Here is a 27238-nt window from a genome sequence, read left to right on the forward strand (position 1 = left end):
CCTACTTCAAACAAAGCAAACACTCAACTAGTGATGCCACAGGAATCTCTGGGATTCCTCTGGCACGGCTCCTGGGACCACATGGAGGATACACCTTGACCAGGCAGGGAAAGACTCACAGTCTCTGAGGCATCTGCTTGAACAAACTGTGTCGCAGGCAGCCTCCCCAGGCCTGCCCGTCCCACTCTGGAAACGTCCTTCCTATCAGGTCTCTGGGCTATCATGGGGGCAGGGAGCAGTGACACGCCTTTTCAATGAGTCTGTCTTACAAGGGAATCTGTCTTACAAGGAACCTTTTCAAAGAGCCACGTCCTAGGACAATTCTGTGAAAGGTCAGAGGAGACAGCTGCAAACACTCCCGTGACTGAAAGCGTCCCTCGCCCAGGACAGAGTGGAGGAAGCCGGCAGAGAGAGCGAGAGAGCAAGAGCGAGAGCGAGAGAGAGAGAGAGAGAGAGCGAGCCATAATTACCACTGCGGCTTGGCGGGAATGGCAGGGATGGCGGGGGCGAAACAGGCGGAAGCCTGCAGCCTGGACCACCGGGGTGAGCGGCCGGCCCTCTGTGGCTGTCCCTGGCGAGTGTCCCCGCGCTGGACGCCAGGCTGCCAGCAAAGCCTCACTCACTGCTGCTTTCTTCACATGTGGTTTGATTGACGCAAATCAAGAGGCAAGCAAGTGATTCATCACTGTCCCAGCACCGCTCCCACAGAAATGGCAGAGCCCAAGCTTGCTGAGTCACCGGAGAACGTTCCCCTCGCTCTGGAGGCGCTGCTGGTCTGAACTTCCACACGCAGACACACGTTTGGGCTCCTAAGTGCAGCAGCGCTGGCAGGGCCACAGCATAAAGAAATACCGGACACTAGCCCTGACAACCAGCAACAGGATAGGGGGACAGGGGGACCGGAGTGAAGAGGCAGTGGCAGTGACCACTAGCCCTGTGCCTGCTCAGCTGGTGCGTGCATACATGCGCTGGGGACGCTAGGCGTGGGTGCCCTTATACACCAGCTCCAACCTCAGTCCTTGGTCCTACTTCTAGCACCTCAGTGTTATGCACACCAGGATCCCTGCCTTCCAGGAGCCCATGGGGAGGTGACAAGATGAGAGGCCCCAGAAATCCCCCCATGGTGCCTAGTTCCACCCCAAGGGACAAGGAAGACACAGCCCCCTATTGCCTGCCTCAGTTAGAAAAGCCTCCCAGAGGAGGTGAGCAGGAACTTTCTAGGTGGTTGGGGGAGGGGGGGGGGACCTTCCAGGCAGATGGAACAGCATGTGCAAGGCACAGCAGGCTGACAGCGATGCAGGTGGCCCTGCGGGGTGAGAGGGCAGCACATGAGGCTGGAGAACCACAAGCAGTCAGGAGGGGCCCTGGGTGCACTTCTCGGCAGGGGAGAACCATGCAAGACCAACCAACCCAGGAGACGGCACACCAGTCAGGACTGGCATTCCAAGCTTCCCCTGAGAATGGGCACAGCAATTTCTTTCCTGTTCCCTGTCACGTTAGGCCTTCCTGAAGGCACAGAGTGAGGGCCCAAGTCTGGGAGGGAAGGTGCACAGGGGAGAAGGGCCTTTGTCCAAGCCAAGTGCAGGTCCAAGTGGGCACACAGGCCACACCCCAAAGAGACATACACAGGCTGAGTGGAAAAGAGCACACTGAAGGTCTCTGCTCCCACCACAGGGCCCCATGCCGTGAGGGTCACACAGCAGGCATCACTGGGTCCTCTGAAACAGAAGAGCAGCCCTGCACGCAGCTGGCCTGCCCCCAAAGCCCTGACCTGGTTGCCTCTGTGTCCCCCAATCGCCCCCACAGCACTGGGACAGAAAGCACTGCTGCTTTCCCAGCAATTCCATCCTGGGCAGGGACGTTCCCCAGGAGTTCTGGCCTTAACTAACTCCAAACACTCGGGTTCTCAGGTCTGGTGGACACAAATAAGTAAGACAATTCTTCTCCCAATAGGACAACCTCCACACCAAGTTCTCTGCCACTCAAAGCCACCTGGAGACTGGGGTTTCTGAGAAATAAATTTGTGCTCACCATCAGCTTCAGATCATTATGTCACCAAACCCCCCACACAGATGGGAAAGAGAGAGAGAAAACAGATCAGCAAGAGAGTGGCAAGTCCAGGGGCGAGGAAGGTGTGGTTCACTTAACTCTGAGTGAGCCCTCCAGGGCAGCCTGCTGAGAAGTGCCTCCCCAGCCAGGATCCCTGCTACCACAGCATTTAAGCTGCTTTTAAAAATACTTGACAGTCTAATTTGCAAAGAAAAATTTTTGAGTATGGAGACATATCTCCTACTATGTATCAAAGTAACTTGCCCAAGGGTTTTAGCTTGCTTTAGCTTACCTCCTAAAAAGCTTCTTGACCCTCCCTCTACAACCACCTCCCTGCCCCTAACACTGACACAGCACTCTTCCTCTTCAACCAGGAAAGACTGATTCAGGAGCAACTGCAGAGAGGTCTAGGAACTGGAGATAAAGGGCAGTGCAGATGTGTGGCCACATCCCCAAGCAGGGAAAGGAGCTGAGAGGTGACTGCTCAGCAGCAGCGGCCCACAGGCCCTGTGCTCTCTCTCTAGATCTCAGAGCACTTTCAAATTCAAGCGTAATAATAGCCTTTACTTGCAAAAACAAAGCCATGATTTGAAGTCCCCTGGAGACTTGCCTCCTAGAGGGTGAGACCTGAGATCTGCGCCAGAAGAGGAGACTTTGTTTTATGTGCTGAAAACAGTGACTAAATAAATGAATTATTAAATGAATCAATGAACAAACTGTCTACCTGGCACCAAGCTACAAGCTTACACTCAATCCCCTAAGCCTTATGACAAATGCATGAGACAGGGTTTGTTACCCCCATCTGAGAGATGAAAAAGAGAGAGGCACAAAAAAATTGAGCAACGTTGCCACTATCTGAGAAGCAAAGCATGGATGCAGACTGGCCTCGCTAACATCAAAGTCAGTCCCCTCCACTGTCCCAACAGAAACCAGAGTCCTGGCTCCCAGATGGAGCACGGATGGAGGAAAATGTCCCACCAGGAGGACAGGTGTGACAGAGGCAAAGGGAGGACTGAACACAAAAAAAGAAGCAAAGTCATTAGCTGCAGATCTCCAGTGAAACACCCACTGTGCCTCCTGCCAGTAGGTGACAAATGGGACCCAGAATTAGCCCCTGCCAGCCGGGCTGCAAGGAAGAAACTGGAAGAAGGCTAGTCAGTGAAAATGTTTCCATGTCCTCCCCAGCAGAGAAGCTTGGCTGCATAATTAAATAGAGATATTCCTTCTGGGAAAAAGAACAAATGCAAATCCTTCTTGCTGGGTTTCTCCAGCCCTTTTCAAAGCCGGGAGTGTAGCTCTCGGAAGTTTCCCTCCCCACATTCCAGAACATGTACTGTGGCCCATGAACCATGTTCAGCCCACCTCAGGAACCTTCGCTAACAGGGCCCTTGAGCCTCTCTCCAAAGCACACTAATCTCCAGGAACCTGGGATTTTAGGCTTGCTGGCTGAGGAACTAGTCACTGTTGATAAAAGTTCCTCCTAACACTTGAGATGCACACTGGCTCTGTTTTATCAACCATGGAAAGAAAACATGTTGGTAAAAAGAAAACAGAACACGCCATATGGAAGTTCACACTGTACATGCTTTCATTTGTAACTATGCCAACATCCCATGAGATGGGGACAAAGTGAGAAACCATTTGTATCACCTGAAGAAAGCGAGCCACAGCACCTCAGATACACTTGTTCCAAACTCCTCTGTGTGAATGCCCAAGAAGGTGGACAAAGACAAAGCTGTTTCAGAGTAGCTGACCACAGTAAGCATTCTGGTACCTGTGACCAACGGAGCCACTGAGTGAATGACAGGGTAGTTGTGAAGAAATTAGCTGGATACAGAGGCAGAACTGAGAGTGAACATACAGAGATGAAAGACGTAGGGAGTAAAATGAGATGGCACATTTGTTTACTCGGGGTCTCTGGCAAAAAGAGCAAAGCAAACGATACAATGTTTGAAGAAGCACGGGCTGAGGATTTCTAGCGTTGATAAAAGCACAGATTCACAAGCACAGAAGGAAAACTTACACCAAGGGACAAAGGTGTGTCCATACCTAACACATCTGCACAGAACTGTGATGATGAAGACAATGTTAGCAGTCAGAACAGGCTGACATGGAAGGGATGACCACTGTGCAGGCATCACACTTCACAACCTCAGGAGCTACAGACAGGAAGAACACCCTACCTGTTGCAAAAGGTGGGGGGAAAGGTCCTCTTGAGAGGTTTTAACCCTTTGTGGTCGTTTGTCTACTCTCAGCCACCAAAGCTTTTTTACCGTTCCAGTCGTATGTCTACTCTCAGCCACCAAAGCTTTTTTACCGTTCCAGTCGTATGTCTACTCTCAGCCACCAAAGCTTTTTTACCGTTCCAGTCGTATGTCTACTCTCAGCCACCAAAGCTTTTTTACCGTTCCAGTCGTATGTCTACTCTCAGCCACCAAAGCTTTTTTACCGTTCCAGTCGTATGTCTGCTCTCAGCCACCACAGCAAGGAACCGTACGAATCTTAACTCTATTCATTCATGTATCAGTTCATAATTTCTCTGAAAGCTCTTAAGTGTCTAAGCGACCTTGTCACGAACCAAAACATTGCCCCGACAAATCGGAGATATCGAAACTCAATATAAACAAACACAGTCGTTCCACACTCGCCATGCAAAACACCGTGGCGAGTCAGTCGCCTTTTGAGAGTGAAGAAATCGACAAGCTTCAGAGATACTTCGCAGAATTTCAGATAAAGCTTTACAAATTACGTTTAACTGTAATTAGGCATTCTCGCTTGTTAAGATATTTCAAAATAATACTCCAAAATGGCAAAAAGAAAGTTACCGAAAGAAGTGTACTGCGAATCTGAAAGTAACGATGAAGAGTTTTATTTTGGCACCTTGAATACTGACTCTGACGAAGAAAGTGATAACGTTTGTAGTGATTCTACTAGTAGTGACGTAGTTCCAAAAAAGAATTAATAAATCTTGTTTATCCTTCATAATCTTGTATGTTATGTATCACTGCTCTTTCAATGGAAATTAATTCCAACCAGTACGACACCCATGTCCAAATTTAATACGACCGCAAAGGGTTAAATGATCCTTCAAGAATGAGGGTGAGATAAGAGACATTTTCAGGTAAACAAAACCACTTTATCACCAATAGACCTTCTAACACTGTTCTTGAGGGATGTGCACCAGGTGGAAAGAGTGGGACCAGGAAGGAGGGTCTGCCACGCAGCAGGGAATGAAGAGCACCTGCACTGGGACACCACAGGACTGGAGATGACCGGAGCACTGCAGGTTCTGAGGACTGTGCACTACCGGAGAACCGGATGTTTGTTAACACCTGACATTAGGATTGTTAGTGTAGGCAGCTAGCTCGATATTAACAAAAGAGAAGGGAACAAAACTGGCTAAGCCTAAGCCTGATTAAGTCTCCAAGTTACTGCGTCAGACACCACAGGTGAAAGCTGAACCCCCATTAAGGGGATTCACTTCCCTCTTTCCCCCATGTAGGAAGGAAGAACAGGCTTTCCCATCTCCCCAGAGGGCAACCAGTCCACTTGCCTGGACTATGGGGAGGAATAAACAATAAAGGGGGAACTCCTATGCACTGTAGAAACCAAAACCGTGCAGGGATGAGGCAAAACTTTGAGGCATGGGCAGTAGGAGCCAAATAGCAACATAAATGGGCAGAGTCTAGCCTGAGAAAATCTGAGGAAAGGACTGTATTGGATAAGGGGGAGGGCCCAATATAAACCTGTGAAGGATCAAGAAAAAGATTGGTTAGTTTGAAAGAAAGCCTATTCTCTCCCAATCCTGAAGTAATATATAATCAAAGCTTAACAAAGGCCCCACTCAGTAGCACGTATCCGTTCCTCCTTTGGTTTGCCTGCATTCTCTCTTAGTAACAGCCATGAGGCTCTAAGTGCAGGTCCAAGTTGGGTCCAAGCATGGTCCTGGATGTGGCAGCGCAGCGCCAGCTGGAGTGCAGCCAGGAACAGCTAGCCAGGTGGGAGGAGAGACTATACTGGACTACTGGAGCCCCAGGTGATGGCATCACAGTTCTGTATCCAGAGCCTCCTGGTGGGCACTTATGCTCACCAGGCCCAGGATTTCTTCCGGAGTGAGAACGGACCTGAGCCACCTGGTCATAGATGACACATTGGGCAGCTGGGGGCAGTCCTCTGTTACTGCTCCAATAAATCTTACCAGTACACCTCATTCTCATACGTATGGGTCCCTAAAATATTTTTCTCATGACACCATGAAAGAACCCTATTTCCACGGCAACAGGATGATGCACTTGTCACAATAATGAACCAACAGTGATACATTATCATTAGCTAAAGTCCATACTCCATGTAGGTTTCTGAGTTTTCCCTCTGTGTGCTCCAGGAGCCCACCTGACATTCAGTGGTCATGTCTCCTCTGGTTCCTCTGGGCTGTACTGGTCAGCTATTTTGTGGAACGTCCCTCAGTTGGATTTGTCTGATGTTTTTTTCATAGGGTTTTGCGTTTTCAGAAAAAAACACCCCAGAGGTGAAGTGCCTTTCTCCTTACACTATACCAGCCGTGGGCAAACTACGGCCCACGGGCCGTGAAATGAATAAAACTTAAAAAGAAAAAGACCGTACCCTTTTATGTAATGATGTTTACTTTGAATTTATATTAGTTCACACAAACACTCCATCCATGCTTTTGTTCCGGCCCTCTGGTCCAGTTTAAGAACCCATTGTGGCCCTCGAGTCAAAAAGTTTGCCCAGCCAAAACCGGTTTGGCTCAGTGGATAGAGCGTAGGCCTGCGGACTGAGCGGTCCCAGGTTCGATTCCGGTCAAGGGCATGTACCTGGGTTGCAGGCATATCCCCAGTGGGAGATGTGCAGGAGGCAGCTGATTGATGTTTCTCTCTCATCGATGTTTCTAGCTCTCTATCTCTCTCCCTTCCTCTCTGTAAAAAATCAATAAAATATAAAAAAAAGAAAAAAAAAAGTTTGCCCACCCATGCACTATACCAAAGGAGTACACCTATCAACACGACTTTCAAAAACCGGAATGAATATGAAAATACTAGGCGCCAGCACCTGTTGGATATGCCTCACACTGGATTTCAAGGCCATGTGCAGCCTATATAGGAGAAAGGCTGAGGACTAATGGGCTGCAATTCAACCTCAGCAGTTAGGAATGATACCAGATGACAGCAAAATAAAGTAGAAGAGCGGAAATTTAAAAACTAGAAAGCAAACTAAAAAGGGAATAACATCAAAATTTGGTTCTTAAAAATTTAACAAAATATGGTCAAAAGAAAGATATATAATGTTTGAAATGAAAAAGGGTACATAACTCCAAATCCAGCAGAGATTTCAAAAGATAAGAAAGTATGATGAACACTTCACAGCGATAAAAGATTTAGATGAAATGAACAAGTTCCATCTGAGCACCTGCAAACAGAAACCCAAGTTCCCAAGGAAGAAGAACCATAACAGAATCACCCCGAAGGCTCTGACAGCACCATTTTATCGTAAAGCCTATACCCTGTGCCAGAGGGCCTTATGAGAAACCTGAAACTAGCAAGGAAAGAAGGTTTAAGGCTTGCCAGAGTTGGCGCTGCTGGCCAAGGCCAAGTGCGGGGCTGGGGTCCATGCAGTGAGCGCACAGGCCATAACAGCTGTGATGCTGAGGGGCCGGCTAAAATAGCAGCATTTGTTTATATCGCCTGAGAGCGAGCCTTTCAGCCCTTTGGGAGGGTTGTCCTAGGGTGGAGGTGAGGGCAGGGGCCTGGGAGACATGCAGTCAACAGTGGGGACTTCAGAAGAACGTCATCTAGAAATGGTGGAGCAATAGGTGACTCAGGAAATGACCGAATTCCACTGCTGTTTTCTGGAACTTGGTCTCTAAGGGGAGCAGATGCTCAATAAGGCAGGGTTGGGCCCAGAGCCAGCCTGCTGTTGAGACCTCACAACTGAAAACAGCTTTAAAGGACAACCTACAATTAACATGGGAACAATTATCTTCCTAATTTAGGTTAATTCTACTGCGCAACGCTGGTTGGCAGGTTGGGGGGAGGATGCACTGGAGACATCCATGTGGGTGCTTTTTATTTTCTTCTCCAAGGCCACACATTTTAAATATCGTAAAGAAGATTTAAAACGTCGGCCAGCTTCTTCTAGAAAAAGGGCCTGAGCTCCCAACAGATAGCTCCTAACTCAGGCTGGAACCTCTTCCTGGAAGTGGCCAGCTGCATGTGCAAGGAAACAGAACCTTAGTTCTGAGGAGGTCACCATGCAGCCTTGTCTGCAGACCCCCAGGCATTCCTGGAAGGAGGAGCGCAGGGAGGCCGTCCCCACCCCAAGGCAGTGGGGCTGGACACGGGGTGTTCTGACACACACAGTCCTCGGTCCTGGGAGGCACCTGTCTCAGCAATGCTGGTGCTGCAAAGCATGTGCGGGAACTCGGGCAGCAGCCTTTTCCAGAATACCTGTGAGGCCTCGGCATGCCAGTCACAGTGAGGCCCCGAGGCCCCAGGCCTGGCCTGGCAGTAAACAAAGTGCTCTGGCTGCTGCTCTTGTGTGGCAGGAACACAGACCCTTTCAGCATTTGTTCTTTGTCCGAGGCCTGACGCAAAGGCCTTTGAGAGCATCTGCGATGAGAATGTCAACAGCGCGTAAACACCATTGGACCCTGCTGAGCCAAGAAATCTGCCGGGCAGCCTTGACCAGGCAGTCCCAGCAAGAAACCAGGGCAGCCTCGGCCACTTGGCAGGGTCTGAAAAACACACACACCCTCTCATCCTTATTTAAAATGAGCACCTTTACCTTCAGAGAGCAAATGAGTATGCCAACTGGACATGAAAGCCAGAACAGTGATCAGGTCAGAGTGTGCCCTTTCCCACGTGAGGACCAGTGAGTGAGTGGGGCAGGAGGTGGACAAGATGCTGTTTCTTTTTCTTTCTTTTTTTTTCTTGTTCTTTTTTGGAATAGGGTTGGGATGGAAGCAAGTTCCCAGGAGCCAGGGAAGCTGTGCTTTATGGGGACTTGGGGTAGACAGACCTCCTTTAACAGCCAGCCCATGAGCACAGCCCATTCGGGCCTCTAGCGGGAAGAGAACATTTTCAACTTCAGTTACCATCCAAACAATAAACAGGAAACTTCATTAAAGAGATTACTCTTTCTAATAAAAAGGAGCTAGACAGGAAATGAGACTACCCAGCTGGTCTGCAAGCCCTGACCTCTGCCTCACCTGGCTACCCTCCTCTCAGGTCATCCACACCCTGCACTGGGACACAGAGCTCAAATGTGTGTCCTAGCACATCTCAGTGGCATGCACACCCTGAAGACAGGAACACTGGCTCCACCCTTCCTCAAAAGACTTTAATGGGAAAATATTCATTACAAGTATGTGCTAAGCACCAGAGGGCTTTCAATGATCTACTTGCAGTAAGAAAAAAGGAAGCAAATGTACTAGAAGACATTTCTAGAAAGAGATAGGCCATCCAAGTTATTCCCTCCCACCCCTACCCTCCACATCCTACCACATACACAGTGCCCTCCCAAAAGGCTGGGTGGTTTAGGTCATGTTCATGTGCTCTACACCCAGGTGGCTGAGGCGAGGACCTCACTAACCATGCATGTACCACCCCAGGCAGGTGAGAAAGGTCCTAAGGCGGAGAGATGGGTGAGTCATGGAGAGACTTATCCTTGCCGCCAGGGACCACAGCAACCCACTGGTCAGATCTGCATTTTGGAAAGGTTCTTCTAGAAGCCGTGGGATAGGATAACGCGAAATTGGAGCTTCAGTAGGGTCAGAGTAAAGCACAGGAATTAAACAATTTTTAGAAAGGATAAGACCATTTGCGAAGCTGATGAAATGTTGAGGGTGGAGAGAAAGAGAAGAGCCATGTCTGGGCCAGGGTTTTGGGTGGGTGGGGCTGTCTCTTCTGGGAGGGGAAGAACAGGTATAGAGACAGTTAAGGATGCAGAACAATGTTCACAGGTGACTCAAAGTCCATCATGGGCAAGGCTTAGGCGAGAGAGCAGAGCTGGGCATAGAAAAGACAGCTGTCAGGACTCAGCCTGCCTAGGGCAGGAGCACAAGAGGGAAGGGATAAGCTGGAAGATTGGGCCTTGGTCTGGCCCCTGCTTCTTGGCCTCTCCCCAGGGATACTGGGAGGGTCACCTGGTCAATACTGGTAAGCCTCAGAACAAGGTCAGAGGGTCAGAAAAACTCTGTTCCTGTTCTTACCCAACAATTAACCCCAAAGACTCTACCTGCCCAGTGTGAAGCAACTGTCAGGCCAACTTGGGTCAACACCCACCAAGGCAACTCTCATGCCCCTGATCAGTCCAAAGGGTTTCCTATAATATGGAATTACAAAATATAGAGTAAAATGCAAAATAGCCAAATCTAGCATTCATCAAGCAGCCAGTCACGCAGGAGCCAACAAAACAGGACAAGGACATGTCAGCGGACTGGAAGGAAATAGTGATGTGGTCAGAACATTGAAACCAGTAACAGGATTAAAAGGAAATTTTCCCCATGTTCAAATGTTTTATTCTTTTCAGCATTTTCTCCAACAAACAGTTCCCACCTTACGTTTAGAGACAAAGAACACAGATCTGTGGGCTTCCTCTGAAGTGGCTGCACCCTCCATGCCTGCACCTCTCCAAAGTTGCTCTTTTCTGCTCACTGCCGCGTGGAGCCTCATTTCATTTCTTACACAAAATCTTCTCACCAGAATCAAGAGCAGCAACAGAATCACTCCCAATGACATTCTGTGTGAACAGAGCGGAAAATCGGCCACCTGTGTCTCCCACAGCCACCTTCTACTGACACCAGAAAGGAGCATCTTAGGAACTGGGAACTGAGAACTCTGGGGAAGCTTCCCTGGTCTGTCGCAAACTCCCACTGCATTTGTTTCCCACTGGGCCCCATTGCCAGTCTTTCCCTTAAATGACAGCCAGCCAAGCCTCGAGCTCTCGTATGAACTGACCATTAACTTTCACTCAAGAGAGAACAGAGTTTTTCAGCATCCCCAATGCCCCCATTTTACAGACGAGGCACAGAGAGGCTCAGGGACTGCCCAAGGTCCCAGGCAGGAAAGGATGATGCTCAAGCAGAAGCCCAAGCAGACTGACATCAGGAGCCGTGCCCTGAGCACTCTGTTTGTACAGTCAGAGAGCAGTCATGCGCAGAACGCACATCTGCACATGTCCATGTCACACACGGCAGCCATGGCCACACATGTGCCTTGGGAATGGACGCGGGTGCTATCCAAAGGAAGCCTTCACTATCAGCCCAGTGCACGGTCCCTGCCGACAGCCATGGTGGGCAGGCCCAAACCCTGTCCCAGAGTACCTCTTCTGCTGGTAGCTTGTTTCACTTATTGTCTCTCTTTTTAAAAGGCAGACAACCAGCTGAGCGCTGTCTAAAGGTCATGACATTTCCTGTGGCCTCAGATATCTTTGCAAGGTTTCCTGGGATCAGGGTCACAACGCTGGCTGGCATTTAAGAGGACCCATGCTGTTTTTTTCAGGGCTTCCCTTTATCTGATCATTTCTGGCTCTTTTTCCTTGAACAGTCAATAAATAACAAACCTCAGCGATGCATCCCAATCGGCTTGGGGACAGTGAACTGGGTGCTTGTCAGACGCCCAAACTCTGGAGGTGGCTTACCTGAGGTCCAGGAGTGGGGCTCAGGGATCAGGGTTCCACCTATGCCCAGAGATTCTGGGTAGCAGATAAATTTAGAAAACATGGGGTTAATGGTTAACCTCACTCACCATAACTGTCTAAATCATATAATCTTGGACCTATTTGCTGTAATTTCCCTCGATATTCAATATTCAATTATTCTTGTCAAAGAAATGAGATTGTGATCTAGATGGCTTCCCAAAGATATCCCCTGGGGCACAGGAAAAAAGTTACAAAACTTGTATTTATGTTTATTTTTTTTATTTTAAAAAAGGTATTCACTTTATGCTACTTAATACAAGGGCTGGTCCCGGTCAGGGTATCCCCTCCCCCGCTCAGCCTGACCCAGTGACCTGTGGGCTCTGCCGGGAATGGGGACTAGGGTGAGCAACCAGGGAAGTCCTGTACCCCCAAACCTCTCAAAATGGGGACGAGGGGCATAACTGCTAAACCAAGGCAGTGACCTACTTGGAAGGTGGACACTTTAGAGATGAAGTCCCAGAGACCTGGGCGTGGTGCCACTGAGCTGCCACTATGCCACGGGAGAACCTCATGAAGACTGGGGCTTAGCTCAGAGCCTTGCAAGGAGGGGCCTCCTGAGGACACAGACACTGTCCACTGCAGAATCCAAACCCCAGCAAATCCAGTCTGCTTCTGAGAGCCACAGGATGATGAAGGAGCTGTTTTTGTTGGCCTCCTAATTGGAACCCCTCTAAATAAGGGAAATGGGTAACTGAGCCAGGAGCAGACCGAGCACAGTTTGTACACTGACACAGGTACAGGCTGGAGGGTTGACCCGCACACAGTGTTCTGCTTGCCATCGGCCTGTGGGTCACTGTCACACTGAGGGTCCTCTTCTGAAGCAATGGAGATTCTGCTCCCTAGAGAAAGCCACTCCCCTTTCCAGTGGCCCATTCTAGGGCTCAGCAGGGATGCTGCACAGTCAGTCCACAAGCACAGGGACCTGGGACCTGACCCAGGCTTCTCGCTGATCTGGCTGGTCTCTCTGGACAAGCGGGGCTCCTTGGAGGCTGGCAGACCACCTGGGCATCATGGGGATGCGAGAAGATGCTTCCAGATCCTGACTCACAGTAGGGACCCATAACACTAATGCCTTGCATCTTAGGGAGTTTCGAGGCACCTTAAGTTCGAGTGTGTCCACACTGAAATACTCCACGAGTCCAGCAACCCTCACAGTTACAGTCCCTCTGCCACTATTGTCTCTGGAGTTCAGGGGTCTCCTTGTGCTGAGTACTTCATGGAAAAGTCCCAATGAGCATCCTCAGAGGCATCTGGCCCTGTCTCTACCTCCTCATTCTAACTCTACTTCATCTAATCCCAGAGACAGCACAGGAATGACCATGTGAATAGAAACACATACCACATCCACAAAGCCCTAAAACCGAAAAGCTCACTTACCCAGAACCCAACAAGGTGGACATCACCACTGTCCACCTGCAGGGGCTGAAGATGGCATTTGCCTAATAGCACAAAACATGTTAGAACTATTCTCATCTCCTTGCTAAAAACCTCCCAGACGCGTAACCATGTCATACTAGGAATAACACTATTTCCTCAAAAATGTGCTGTGTCACGAAACCACCCTCCTCTTAAAATTGGGATTGAGTGGCACCCTGCCACCATTAGTGGTCCCCAAAAGTCAACACATCAATGATGAAAATATTTCTTTTGATAGTAGCGCGGCCACTGCCAAACCAAGGCATTTCAGAGACAGGCACAGAGCAGTAGAGCAACCAGGACAGAGGATTACAGTGTATCTGGATACTCAGTCCCACATGCACTTGATCTCATCTCAGACAGATGCTCCAAGCCCCTCAGTAGGTAAGGGGCTCAAGATGCAGAAATAGAAGAGGTGAGCCTGCTTAGGAGGGGTCCCTCCACCATTCAGTGCAACTGAGATTTCCCAAGCTAATGACCCACACTTACTTCCTGGCTAATTTTCAACGGTGTACACAGCAGCAAAAGAGAACTCCCTAAGTGAGTGGGTTGGGATGGGATCAAGCCAAAGCAGTGACAGATTCAGCTCTTTTTATCCAACCAGGATGTTTAAAAAAAAATGAAGGCTTATATTTTCAAACTAGAGGCCCAGTGCGCGAAATTTGTGCGCGGGATGGGAGGTTGTCCCTCAGCCTGGCCTGCATCCTCTCGCAATCCAGGACCCCTTGAGTAGGGTCCCTAGGCCTGGCTAGTAATCAGGGTCTATCAGGGCTTTCCTTCCCTTGGCTGCCAGCAGCTGACTCCTCCCCCGCTGCTGCCACTGCTTGCCATCGGCATCGCCGCCCCCCCCTCCCCCGCCATCCCTTCCCCCACCACCGGTCGCTTCCCTCTACAAGCGACAGGTGTCAGTGCGATCACTTGGCTGGCCTAGGTCTCCCTCTGCAGGGCAATCACTGGCCAGCCTCGCCTACCCACTGCAGCGCCACCAGCCAGGTAGCCTGGGCCTCCCTCTTTGGGGTGATCATGGAGGCCCCCCCTTCCCCCCCCCCCCCCCCCCCCGCAATGGATCACCCTGTGGGCTGGTGGCCTGGGCCTCCCTCTGCGGAGCAATCGATCATGAAGCGAGGGCGGGACCCCTCAACCAATCACATCGCACCCACCTTGGCTGGCCTGGAGCAAGTGCGTGTCATAGCGTGGTCGTCGGGAAGGTCATCCAGACGGCCATTCTGCTGTTCAGTTGTTCAATCGATTTGCATATTACACTTTTATTATTATAGATATAGTAACTGAATGAAGAGCAGGTCCTCACTGTAGAGCCTCCTCAGTGCTGCACTGTAGTTAGCCACGGGCCTTGTGTGGCTTCTAACATTAATTAAAATTAAATAAAATGTAAACTTCAGCTCCTCAGTCACACTAGAGGCATTTGAAGTGCTCGACAGCCACAGCAGGGAGTGGGCAGCTACAGAGCATGTCCACCATGGTAGAGTTCTGGATTAGCGGCCAAAGTCTTCTCTTCACAAAGCAACCATTGTTCCCATGTCTTCCTCTTCCCTCAAGTGAGCAGAAAAAACTGCTGTCCCTGACTCTGTCCTATAAACGTGGAACTGAGTCTCCTGCAGACAGGAAAGAGCACAGCTCTGGGCCCCAGTGAGCCTGGGAGCTGTAGAAAAAACAACCCGATCTCCCCTCACCAGCTCTTACAGAATTTTTCCAACCAGCCCTTCCTCCCTCCCTGCTCCATGACGGCGCAATGCTGATGGGGAGAAACGAAGGAAAAGGAAGAGCTGGAGTCCCACGCTGCTCCAGAGGGGCTGTAGGGTGCTAGGACAGGGCCCTCTGCTCCACGCCTCTCTCTTCATTGGAGGGTTATATTTAAAAACAAAGCAGCGCAGGGCCTAAGGCTGGGTTGTGACAGGTCTTTCCAGTGATGACCAAGGGCCACTGCTTGGACCAGGGTGCAGGGGCCTTGAGGGCCAGGGGTTCTTGGCCCAGTGGTAAGAAGGCCAGGTCCTCCACACCTTTGCAGCAACGCCCCTCTTGTCTAGAAAATACAAACTCGGTGCTCTGTCTCATGGCACTTCACAGGACTTACTACTGAATCCAAACAAGCTGCTGTAATGGAGATGAGCCTGTCAGCCCCTGACTGGGCCAAGCTGGTCCTGCAAACCTGCTGGGGTGGGTGTTTCAAGTTCTCTTAAAACAAGCAAAGTGGACTAAGGATGTCTGAGCCTTCCATGTTCTCTCCCATAACCACTGATTTAGGAACTGTGGCACTCATTTCTACAGTGTTACACTCTGTCCTGTCAGGATTTCTGCCGCTCTCTTCCAATGTTCACAGCAATCTGAACATAAGGTCCTAGTAGCAGCATAAGCAAAGGTCCTGCATCCATCGAAGCAGATGGCCACACCATGAGCTGGGAGAAGGCAAAGACAGACGGCTGTCTCCTGAGGCCCTGACTGAGCTGGACCCCAGCAACAGCCCCCACCTGGGAGATGACCCTGGGCAAGTCTCACCCTCTCCGGGCCTCACTTTCCTCATCTGTAAACTACAGGTCATAAACATACCTACCTTTATAGGTATGTTTTGAGCACTAAGAAATTTAATGAATGCATTTAGCATGGGGCGTAGCACCCAGAAAGGTACACCATAAATATGATCATTTAATAGAGGAAGGTGTGGAAACCCAGAGAGACAGGGGTCCACACGGGGAGTAGGAGCCACAGACCCTACCCTCCTCACAGGGCTTGTTCACAGGGACACCGATGACAGCAGAACCCAAGTGGTATTTAGCACAGGTTTTCCCAATAAGAATGTCACACTTCCATGAGGCTATACAGCAGCCTTGGAGGGTGGGGTCCCAGCCAAGGTTTCTGTTTCCAAGGGGTTTTCCTGGCGAAGGAGGAGTCTGCAGGTCCCTTTCACTCAGCCAGCATTTGTGAATTTAGATAAGAGTGAAACACGTGGCCATGAACCCCAGTGGCTGTTGCTTCCAGCGAGGGAGCCTCGCTTCACTGCTGACCTAGGTGAGTTTACCTGGCACATTTGAAAAGGACAGAGATCTGTGTTCATGGTGCATCCAAGCAGAGCATGGTGAGGAGGTTGCTGGTGTCCCAGGAGAGATGAAGCACTTTCCTGCAGCTGGCACAGGGGCTAGGCCAAGGACATCTAGAGCATCCAAGTGCCCATGTTTGGGAGCTGCTGTGCGCTGGCAGCAACCTCGCCCCACGGACCTGTGCTCCCCACGGGTCTGTATGTGTGGCCTGTAGTCTGCTTCCTGTCATGAGACCAAGCCCCTCACCACTGAAACATGGATCTCCTTCACTCTTAAACCCAAAACCTTTGCACAGAGGCCGAGAAGGTGGCACAAAGCCACTGCTCATCCCCTCGCAGTTCAAAGGCTCTAGGTTGATTCCTGGTAGCAAGGCAGCAGGTCCCTCAGAATGATACTCTTTGGTTAATAGCAGAGCATGGGAACCCTAAAAAGTGATCATCACACCGAGCTTATACTTTACCTTCAGGCCAGGCTTTGCTGCAGCTTCCAGAGGCCACCTGCACCGGTCCTTTGGGGCACTGAGCCTGTGACAGTGGATAAAAGGCGAGGCGTGCACTCCCGGCGCTTACCGAGGAAGCGCTCCACCACCCTGCCTGACGTATGGTTTCTATTTCATGCCCCTGTTGTTACATTACATAACAAGCAGACGATACTCAGATACTCAGATCGCCAGACTTGGCTCAGGACTCTCGGTGAACGCCCCAGAGCACTGCTGTTTATCCCGAGCCACGAATGCTCACCCAACCAAATTTAGCGTGGAAGCCGCACTATCCATGCTCAAAGTCAGCACTTACAGCCCATGCCCTCAGCAGGAAAAAGACACCACCTGCTTCGTACCTTTGATTGAAATCATTCCATTCTGAATTTCTACCTCTGGTGCCACATTCAAATGTGAGAAAAGGATGAGTTTTCTGTGGCCTGGAGTTCATCTTTCCAGGTCTGGAAAGAGGCCTCAGCCTCCAACAGGTTCAGGAAGGTGGTCGCACATGGGTTAGGGACAGATCGGATAACAAAGGCCAGGAGTCCCTGCCACCACGGGGACATGTGTGGTACCAACCCAGGGGGAAGAAGGCTGTCAAGGCACCCAAAGGGAGCACACTGCTGTGAGTATCCTGAGAGTTCTGGAGCCTTATGTGGGGGCAGCGCCCGCCCTCCCCTCGGCTTACTGGGGAGGCTGTGAGGGCATTCGCTAGGAACACAGGCTAAGCGCACCTCAGGCCATGGACATGGCTATGGGAGCATGGAAGTAAAAAGCCTCTGTGAGCACACGCTCCTCCCTGAAGCTGCCCTCCCAGCTGCCTGCCATCTGAACCTCACTCACCTGAGCCTGGGGGACGTGGCAAGGCAGTGCGAGGGGCCAGGAACTCAGAGGTTCTCCAGAGTGGCCGGAATGGCCCACAACCTGATCAAGAAGAACCTGGCTCCATGAAGAGGTGGACACCTGACAGGTGGCCCCCGGGGGGCTTCGTGCAGGTAGAAACTGAACTAACCTCGGACAGGGGCCCAGAGCAATGACTCAGCTGCAGGCAAACTGTCCTTCCTGGGGGGATGCGAGAATTTAAAATGTTTTCTTATTAATACACAGACATGCAAGGCTGATGTGAGGGGCAGAAGTCATGAGCCAGTGGACCTGGGGTCTGGTCTGTCACCACGTGCGGAGCACGGGTACTTTCCATCTCTCCCCACCCCACCCCACCCCACCCCCACTCCCCACTGGGTTCCAGTCTTGAGGACACAGAGCACTGTAACTAAGCAGGTTTGAGATCCACTCCCCTGGCCCCACCAGGGACCTTGGACAATTGCTGGGGAGAAGCTACTTCAAGTATGATAGGAAAAAACTGAGCAAACAGTGGTCCCAAACACAGCAAGGACTGACCCTGCTGCCATGGAGCAGATGAGAGAAGAGCTGTCAGGATCCCACTCACTGGGAGGGGCTTGTGGAAGATGTCAGGTAAATATATGGTTGTTTTCCTAATTTGGGGTTCGTCCTGTGGAGTGTGCTGTCCTTTCTCATCATGTTAATGTGAGTAGGGCAGGGGCTAAAGGAACAGCAAGGAGAGGCAAAATAAAATTCAACAGGAGAGGCCAGGCCAGGCTTGCTGCATGCAAAGCAGGACCTGAGGAACAGCTTTCCCTGAAACAAACCCGAGATAAAGGGCTTTCACCCCACCCTATGACCTAACACCAGGATCACTGCTGCACCTCATTAAATTAGCCATGTCCAAGGCCACAGCCTTCCTGACTTTAATCTGCCTGCACCAACATGGGTCATAGATTAAGAAATGCCCTTCACCATTCAGTGGGCCAGCAGCTGTCTGGACAAGTAGGGACCTGTGACTTCACGCCACGCTCTTCAAGCATGACTGGGCACCGAATGTCGGGCCCTGCTCTTAAGGAGCTTTCTGTCTGGGATAGTCAGACCAAAACAGAAAAGTCGCTTTAAGGCAAAGAATAAACAGACCCTCTGCCCTCAGCAGCAGGGTCCCCACAGAGCTCTGTAGGTCTGGAGGGTACAGGCACGCTTGTTTGAGCATCAGGGTCAACCACAAACTTGTACCTAAATAGCGAGGTGGGAAGATGGATCCAGCCTGCTAACACCCTGGCCCTGGCGGCCAGCCCAGGCCTGCGAGCCCAACTCCCTCTGGATCTCCCTTGGATGCCCTGTCTCCCAAGGGGCCCTCCCGCTGACCCAGGCATGGCAGGTCCCACCTCCCTTCCTAGTCCTGCCTATAGCAGGTTCGGATTCTTTATCACACTCAGTACAAGTCTGAGCTGTTTGTTGACAAGGATGGAGCCAAGAGTTGCACCTGTCTGTAAACCTGTTCTGCAGCTCCCAGAAACCAGAGAACCCCATGCCTCGGTGGATCGGTGGCACCAGGCAGCTCGGGAGCCTTAGGGACTAGCACCACCACACTTCCCAGGTCTGTGGCCGTGCTCTGCCCACCCATCTGCCCACCTCTCCTTCCTGGGCACACAAATCTGAGTGGAGCAGCTCCTGGGCCTCCACATCCCAGATCAGTCACCATAGGCAAAGGTGTCCCTTCTCAGCTGCAAGGAAAAACTCCCAGGGAAGGGCTAGGGAACCCATGCCTCAGGCAGGGGGCAGGACACTCTTTCCTTGGGATGGGGATGGGTCTCTTATAAACAGAGAGAGAGAGAAGAACCAGTGCCCAGGACAGCCCTCTGTGCCTGTGGCTTGTTTGAGAGCACAGACAGAGTCTCTGCCTGAGCCCATGGGCCAGGGACCTGAGGAGAGGGAGCCCACAGATGTCTGACCTGTGGCTGCACTCCCTATGGCTGCCTTTCCCCAGGAAGCTGGGCCTGGGCTCAGGGCAAAGGTGTTCACCACCATGCTGAATCAGCCACTGAGAGAGAATGAATCCCTACCAGGCCACATTGCAAACCACCCCACACTTGTCTCTGCCACAGATGCTGACGGTATTTACCTAAGTTGAGAAGCATCACCCAGGCCTGGGTGAACTTCCTGGCTCAAAGTTTTCTGCCAGGTCAGGCAGTGTTAGTCCATGCCACAAAGAAAAGAGTCTCAGCATAGTAACCCCTCGGCAGCCTGGTGGCCACAGCCTGACAGCGCCTGGTCCACCCAGGACTCCCAGAACTCCCAAGCACCCTGCCGCCTTCACAACCTGCAAGTAAACACAGCAGTGTGACAGCACGCTGGCTCTGCATCATGTCGCAATGTTGGCACCAGCAGCGCACGCAGACTGCAGGCAGCCAGCCTGGCTGTTGTCTCGGGCAGCATGTCACAGGCACACCCAAAGTGGGATGGATTGTTCTGAGCCCTCGTCAGCTGTCTGATCCACACACACAGCACTAGCTTTCCTCCTGGGTATCAGGGGAATGTGAAAGCCTGAGTTAGCCAGCAAGCTGGAAATATCAGAGTCAAAGAAGGAAGCGACACTGAGCACTACAGCCTCTGTAGGAACAAGCCCTGTAATCACTTCACAGGTAAGGGGGGGTGATGGGGGAGGGCAGGCTGGCCTCCAAAACCACACAGGGGACTCCATGTTTCTGTTTTAAACCAACAAGAAACACATTTTCACACAACATGCCGACACTTGCTAATAACAGCCCCACAGATGAGGACACCGCAGCTCCCAGGGTGACCCAGCAAGGACCTAGGCCAGGCCAGCCTCATCCCCATCCTCAGGTGGCTCTGGGCCTCTCCTGGAACAAAGAGTTCAGAAAAGGTTACTTTACAAGTCCCCAAAGCCAAGATCGTGTGGTTCCCTCAAGCACTAAAGTAACACTTGGGGGGTGGGGACACTCTTAGATAAAATCAATAAAATTCCTAATGAAAACTCCAAAGTCACAAGTTCACAGCCTGTTTTCTGTTTGGATTTGAGGGATCTTAGCAGTGAGATAAAACTGTCACCATCAAAAAGCACCAGAAGCCATGCATCCTCACTACTAGCCTAATGCACCACCTCCTTGGCGAGGACCAAGTAGGGGCACCACCCTGGCATGGACTGCATACCAGACCTGGCAGGCGAGCCCTGGGCAGAATGGCACGGAGTTGGAAGACGCTCACCAGGACTCCAGCAATGGCTCCTCCTAAGAGACCTCATCGCCATCGCCACCTCTGCCCTGGGCTCCGAGGAGGACTCTGTCACATGGCTAGGAGCACTGCCATCTCTCCCTGCATGCCAGGAGGCAAACACACAGCCACCCTTCCCTAACCGTGCCCTCAGGGAATGCGGCCCTGCACCTGCACCTCCACTGTTCTCACCAAGGAAACAAAAGATGCCCGCGTAGCACACACATACCAGCTTTCACAGTTTGCCTTTTCTTCCTCAACTGTCTGAAAAGAAAGTAAAATCCAGGAGAAAAAAAGTCCCCTATTGTCCTCCATCTGAAGCAAACACTCAGCTGTTATTTAGTTTTGTTAAGAAAAATGGACCACCGGGTTGCTGCAGAGGAAATTCAAATTCATTCTTTCATGTGTCAACTACAATGAAACCTGCACATTCGCCTTCTACTAAAACAGAAAACTGCATGTGGAGCCAGGACCATGGGGGTCTTGCCAGCATGTCCCAAGGACACACAGTTAATTCTTCTGCGATGGTCTTTCAAGACAGTGACCCTCAGCTCTGTCCTGCAGCACCAACAACAGAAATCTTGCATCGTCACTCTGTCCTGTCCCTGAGGACACCATTGGTGAAACAGAGACAGGGCTTCAGTGGAAGGCAGGGCCCTTGGGCCAAGGCCCAGGCTACCAAGGTTGACAAGAGCAGGAAACCTTGGGCAAACCAGACTCCTTCTGGGCGTTTTCATCTATAAAGTAAAGTTTCACATTCCTCCCAGTTCTGACCTGTGAGGATGGAACTGCTAACAGCTCGAAAGTGCTCAGTCCCCTAAGCTCCTCTGCACCATGTTGCCGGGACATTCTGAGGGCTATAGGCTGGTGGTAAGAAGTCCATTTGCTAGGCGTGAGCTCTGTGCCTAGGAATGTGGAGAGGGGAGGTTGGAAGCTCAGTCCCCTATCTCTTCCTCGTCCAGGCACACAGATGTGCTGAGCAGCAGAAGCTGCCTTCTGCTTGGATTCACTTCATTTTCAAATATACTCTTATTGGAAAACAATCACTTGACAAAACCAACTGATGTAAGTGTCCCTACCATAGCCAGTGACTAATTATGGCAGCATAAAAGTAAGGGGCTTAGAGCCCAGAGAGGATGCCCACGGGGAGTGTTCCAGGCAGATGTGTCCAGTGGTCACACCGGAACCTTCTCCTCCCTGAAGACACAAAGATTGGGACTGGCTTCACATCAGTGTGACTGTTAAAATAGAGCTTTAATATAACAGTTTGAATTCTGCATAAGCTATCAGTATGCCAACAACAGAAATTATTCACAGATACAGGGCCAGGCCCCCACAGCCTCGCATCATGTGCAGATAGAGTTTATTTCTTGGGAAAAGAGTGCCCTTAAGAGAAAGCCCACTCACAGTACTGGTGACAGTGCATGGAGAGGCCTGATGAGCCATGTGGTGGCAAGACAAGCCTTCTACACGGGAGCTGAGTGAAAGTAAAGGAACTCTCAGAAGGCAGGAACTTGGGGGGTGAGAGGGAAAGGGTGTGGAAGCCAGGGCCTGTCCTAAGGCTGTCCTGGGGCTACTGCCTGGGCTGTAGCTGTGAAAGGCCACCACGCAGGAGACCACACTGGGGCCCAGAGAGGGGCACTGGGCCTGTGGCTCCCTTGGGGAGAAGCTGGGAAATGGCACTGTTGGAGGGATGTGCCCATGTCCAGATTTGACCGCTGCTGGGAGGAGGCAGGTCAAGAAAGAAGACTCCCACCCTGGCTGGTTTTACTCAGTGGTTATAGCGTTGGCCCTCAGACCAAAAGGGTCTTAGGTTCCATCCCTGATCAAGGGCATGTACCTCAGCTGAAAATTCCCCAGCCCCAATAGGTGTGTGTGCAGGAGGCAACCAATCGATGTGTGTCTCTCACCTTGATATTTCTCTCCCTCTATCTCCCCCTCCTCCTTCTCTTCCACTCTCTCTAGATATCAATGGAAAAATATCCTCGAGTGAGGATTAAAACAAGAAAGAAAGAAGACTCCTCTAAGAATCCATCACCAGAGGTCACTTGGAGGGGGTTTAGGGAGAAGCCAGATGAGCCTGGAGATGACCAGGCCTTTCCTCTGGCACTGGGCAGAAACACGTACATCTGCCCTGCACAAGTGTGCTATCAACCCCAAAGAATGTCTGTAAAACATTCTCAGGGCATAAAGTCACAATCAAAAATCACAAATCAGAAAACCCAGGGAGTGGGAGTTTAGCCAAGACAGACTTCAGTTATAGAAAATCTGCTCTAACCATCTCAGTACATCTCAGCCACAGGCCGGAGAACAGCAGTGTTGTGCAAGGGTCACACTAGAGCAGGCGACTGTCCAGGACTGTCGCTCAGTAGCTTGCACAGCCCTGGGCCCCCTCAGCCTCTGTGCTCAGGACCTCATCTGCCAGGAGTGGACAGCCAAGCCTTCCCCTGAGGAACATGTAGGAGCAGATGAAATTATGTGGTAGCTGTTATCACTAATATAAAAAAAGCAGACACATTTGACAATGATCCAAATAGAACTTGTAGAAATGAAAATTATAATAATTAAAATTTAAATGAATGAGGTAATCAATTAGGTAGAGCTGAAGAGAGAATTGGTGAACAGTAAAATGGTACTAAGGAAATAACCCAGAATGCAACACAAAAAGAGAAGGCCATAAAAAGTAAGAGAGGCTGGGGTGCTGGGGCAGAGGAAATACACTAACATGCATCTGTCAGAATCCAGGAGAAGAGAGAGACAACAGAGAGAGACACACGAGATAAATGCATGAGGACTACAGAAGCATTCGGAGAAAAGCCATGAGCCCTCCCATACATGAAATATCCTAGGAAGCCCCATGCTAGAGAGTGTAGGACAGGCTCATAACCAGGTAGAAGGGCCAGGCAGATGGGCCAAGCCCATGGACCAGGCTCATGGAGCCCCAGTCTTGACAATCACTGTGATGAGCAAGGCTGCTTCATCGGTGGTGCTGGGACAACTGGAAGCCACTTGGGAAAAGATAAAACTAGATCCAGATCTCACACACAGGAGCACACCCTGCACGACTCAGGGACCTCACTGTAAGGCAGGAAAGCACATGAGCTCCAAAAGAAAACATGGCCTGCAACTCAAATCCAGATGCACTTAAAAGAAAAAAGAAAAAAACTCTAAGTCTGAACCATGGTGGGGAGGGGCTTACATGGCAAAAGAAATACATACTATAAAGAATTCAAAAAACAATAGACAAACTGGGAGAAGTTGCCTGCAATGTATCTCACAGCTAAAAGCTAATATTACTTATGTATAAACACTCTTAAAAATTGTGAAAACAAAAATCAAATCCTTACAAAAAAACAGGCCAAATGCATAAAAGGAAAAAAAAAAGGCTCTACACTGAGACTGCATTTCTTATCTATCAGAGTGGCAAAAAAAGTAACCTCCTCTGCTCTTTAGACCATGTGGGAACAGGCATGCTCGTACGTTGCTGGTAGGAATGCAAATTGGTACAAGCTTCATACAGGAAAATTTGGCAGAATCTAACAGAATTATATATTTCTCATTGTCTGATAGGAATCCCTTCTGTAAAGGAGTCTGAAGATACAACCCCGACAACAGGAAAGTGCATGGGCATGACCTTACCCACTGAACACTGGTCTGAAGGGCCAATGCTGTCACCTGCCCTGATGTCTGAGTGTAGGACAGAGCAGATGGGACTGTCAGAGACAAGGAGGAGCAGTTCTGTAGAGGGAGGGGGAGGTTTCCAGGACAGGCTGAGTGAGAAACCAAATGCAGAAGAGCCACCTATAGGAAGTTCCGGTTGCACAAGAAAGAAGAAAAACAAAGTGCATGTGTTTGCTCAATTGTCCAGAGGGGACTCAGGAGGCCAAGGGTGGGGCTGGGGTGGACCAGGGAAGGACAGAAGCATGGCAGGATGGGGGACGCCACCTCTTGAGCCTAGTTTCCCATACAGTTAGAACTTTAGGAACCACACTCATATCTCACGCACTCGAAAAATGAAAATAAATAAAATAAAAAAAGATGAGGGAAAAACTCAAAAATGAAATACAAACGGAAACAAATGAGCCAAACCACATATTAAATGGATATTAAATAAGCACACTGGGGCAGGGTGGAGGGAGTGAGAGCTGTCCGAAGTGGCTTTGGGATGTGGTATTTGGGCTATATTTGGACTACACACCTTAAACAAATGCTGAACTCTGGATAGTGGAGTTTTCTCACAGAGGTGTAGATTATTTTCTGTTGTGCATTCTAGGAGCTGAGTATCTCAGTGTGGGAGGAGGGAATACAAACATGCAGAAGAAAGACAATTAATGAACCTGCTGAGCTGAATTGTAACTGGAGGGATCAGTGTGAGCTCATGGGCTCATATGTATCCACAGTCACAGATGGAGATGACAGGGTGTTATATGACGGGTGTTGTGCAGTATGTGTGGTGTGGTGTGTGTTGTGTGGTGTGTGGTGGTTGCTGTGTGGTAGTTGTTATGTGGTATGTGTTGTGTGGTGTGTGTGTGCACAAAGACATCCATTTCCTAGCTCTGTCTGTGAGAGGGCCTACAAGCAATGAGCACATCCAGCACACAAAACTTGCTTTTTAAACACCAGCCTCTGAGAAAGGAACCAGGCCTCATGGGAGCAGCAGCAGACTCCAGGGCAGGGCAGGGGGCACAGGAGAGACCAGATCATTTTCTTGCACCAGAGAATAAAGAGAGGCTCTAAAGTGTTGGGGACCTACCAGAAGAGCCAGCATGAAAGGGCAATATGGGCACCAGAATAGATAATAACAGGATTATAACCCAGTGAATAAAATAAGAATCCACAAGATGAGTAGACAAAAAGGAAGAAAGGGAAGTTCTGTGCAGCAGAAAGCCCACTAGTGAATGTAGTGAGAATGACAGCCTCAGACGGCACTGTCCAGTACCAACATCCCAATCACAGACTCAGGCCCGAAGCACCAATGGATGGGTCAGTGCTGCAGGTCAGTGCTGCGGAGTAACAAGGATCAGTGCAGTCCCCAAGTATCTCCCCAAAAGGTGTAGGTGAATTACAAAGGGAAAAACAGTAACTTCAAAAAGAGTAACTTCACAGAGAAGAAGTCTGGCAGTACCCCCTTAACCAAGTGGCGAGAGTCAGTGTCCTCAAAGCAGGCCAGGTGGAAATGCGGCCCCTGGACATGACATGCTGGCAAACACATCACTTTGGGCTCCAGCCCCAAAGGGATCACCTGAACCTAATCATGAGGAACACTCATGAAAATCAAAATCTGAGGGAAATTTTACAAAATAGCTCCCTGTACTTTATGTCCTGCCATAAAACAAAGACTATACGACTATTCCAGATTAAAGGAGGCATGGGGACATGCAGGACCCGGGACTTGCTCGGGAGATGGAAGGTGGCATTAGGACAACAGGCCAAGTATGAGTAGGGCCTGTGATTGGATGACAGCACTGCATGCTGGTGACCTCCTAATACTAACCATGTCCTGTGTGGCCAATGGGACGCTGCCCTTGCTTCTGGGTGATACCTGCCGGATCAGCTGGGGCAAAGGGCAGCATCTTGCCCACTAATCTCCAATGGTCCTGAAAGAATTATTTGCATAAATAAATGTATAAAAGTAATTCTTTGTACTGTTCTTGCAGCTTTTCTGTAAGTCTGAAATTATAGCAAAATTAAAAGGAAAAACAGAAAGATTTAAGGGCTAAAAGCCCCCCAGAATTTTTGAAAGACAATAATCTCTAGATTCAAGAAGGCCAAGAAGTATCAAGACAGATAAGTGAAAACCTTAGTAAAAATGCTTAGAAGACTAAGACAGACTGTAAAAGCACCCAGAGAAAAAGGGCAGGACTACACCAATGTGGAACTCTGCACAGTGACAGTAAAATTTAATGAACCAATAATATTTCCAAAGTGAAAAACAACTGTCTACCCAAAACTACTGCCCGTGACAACAGCCAAAAGTGCAGGTGAAAGAGGCTATTTCAGACCAACAAAAATGGAAGAACTTACTACTATAGCAGCTTAAGAAATTTCTAAAGGATGTCACCTTCAGCAGAATAAGATCCAAAACATGGCATGAAAATAAATATAAACACTATAGAAAGAAATAATAATTAAAGATTAATAAGTATAACATTAAAATTAAAAAGCTGTATTCACTAAGAGAGACCAGAGTGAAAAGAGGAGACATGTCTTTAAAAAGCAACATGCTTAACCAGCTTTGCATCCAGCTGCTATAAGGAAACACACACACATGTGCATGTATGCTCACACATGTACGCACACAGATATATCAAGTCTACAAATCAGTAAGAAAATGAAATAAACATCCAAAAAGAACAGTGAGTACAACATATGAGAAGATACAAGTGGCCAAAACAAGATGCTCAAGTTCACTGGCAAACTGGGACAAGCACAGTAAGATCCAGTTTCA

The 27238-nt window shown here is 49.8% G+C and overlaps 1 protein-coding gene across 28 annotated transcripts in view; it reads right to left on the bottom strand.

Annotated features, from left to right (window-relative positions):
* The window catches only part of HDAC4 (histone deacetylase 4), a 257343-nt gene that overhangs the window by 172481 nt on the left and 57624 nt on the right, over positions 1–27238 (bottom strand). For 2 of the 28 annotated variants that reach the window (XR_004969398.1, XR_004969394.1), the window contains exon 1: positions 471–951. The exons of the other annotated variants lie outside the window; for them this stretch is intronic. The gene's annotated coding sequence lies outside the window, so the exon portion shown is untranslated. Of the gene's footprint in view, positions 1–470; positions 952–27238 lie in introns of those variants that run through there. 28 annotated transcript variants of the gene reach the window in all.

The sequence above is a fragment of the Myotis myotis genome, unplaced genomic scaffold, assembly GCF_014108235.1.
Source record: "Myotis myotis isolate mMyoMyo1 unplaced genomic scaffold, mMyoMyo1.p scaffold_m19_p_8, whole genome shotgun sequence".
NCBI lineage: Eukaryota > Metazoa > Chordata > Mammalia > Chiroptera > Vespertilionidae > Myotis > Myotis myotis.